A 1137-nucleotide genomic window follows, 5' to 3' on the forward strand; every position below is an offset into this window, starting at 1 on the left:
CCATCCCACCCCACCCCACCCCACATACAAAAAATTAAAAGGGAAAAAGAAAATTTTAAAACATTTTAAAAAGAACTCTGCGCCCCTCCGAGTCTTCCTGGACAGCAGCAGCAGTAGCAGCAACCGTCCTTATGAGGCTTCAGGCTCTGCCCTGGGTCAGGTGGTGAGTGGCAGGAGCGGGGCCCTTAGGCACTCACGCAGGGGAATCTTAGGCACTCACACAGGAGATACTATTTCTGGGTTAGCGGAGCCTGTAACCTGAAGCATCTGTAACCCGAGGTACCACTGTATTGTTTACCAGAAATATAATAAACAAATTAGACAATTAAAACTAATTCACTCATCAGTAGGCTTGCCAAATGATCACAAAATACTTAACCAGGCCTGTTACAGCTGCTTGGTATATACATGAATTCCTCCTCCCTGCTTAGCACAGACCTCTATCTGGAAAGAGCAGGGCAAAGGGTACGTGTGGATAAGCCCCAAGTCTCCATGCACCTCCCTGTTTCCCTGAAACACCTTCTGAAATCACAGAATTGTAGAGTTGGACACAACCCCAAGGATCATCTAGTCCAGCCCCCTGCAATGCAAGAATCTTTTGCCCAATGTGGGGCTTGAACCCGCGACCCTGAGATCAAGAGTCTCATGCTCTACCAACTGAGCTATCCCAGGCATAGGCAGCCTTGGAAACTGGAGGTCCTAAAAAGAGCATCAGAGGCACTCTGTATCTTGGTGGGTTGGGGGCCGCCTGCTGTATTACATGGTTTGGGAGATTTGCGGTGTGCATAAAATCTGCAAGGAGGAGCTTCTGTTCTCTCTGTGCTTGAAGCAAGGAGGGCAACACCAAAGCCTAAACTATGTAAGCACATCAGTACCCAAATTTCCCAAACAGGTTGGAAGTTAATTATGTGACCCCTGATGTTTAATATATCTTTCTAGACTAAAAGTTATGCTACATAAATTATGTGTAAGATTATGTTTATTGAGATAAGCAATGGGTATGAAAACACTGCATTTTTACTGTTGGTTAAGATAAATTATGTTAGCTGCTAGCATGCGGTTTCAGAAGATTTATAGCTGCATCAGTTTTCTATTTACAGCTGAGTACAATGCAACTGCTTTTGGTATGCTTACTCA

General features: G+C 44.8%; 1 non-coding gene across 1 annotated transcript; it reads right to left on the reverse strand.

Moving 5' to 3' along the window:
* Positions 1-599: 599 nt before the first annotated feature.
* On the reverse strand, positions 600-673 carry TRNAK-CUU (transfer RNA lysine (anticodon CUU)). The gene has a single exon. It is a non-coding gene; the product is annotated as a tRNA-Lys (tRNA).
* Positions 674-1137: the final 464 nt, after the last annotated feature.

The sequence above is a fragment of the Podarcis raffonei genome, chromosome 1 (assembly GCF_027172205.1).
Source record: "Podarcis raffonei isolate rPodRaf1 chromosome 1, rPodRaf1.pri, whole genome shotgun sequence".
Classification (NCBI taxonomy): domain Eukaryota; kingdom Metazoa; phylum Chordata; class Lepidosauria; order Squamata; family Lacertidae; genus Podarcis; species Podarcis raffonei.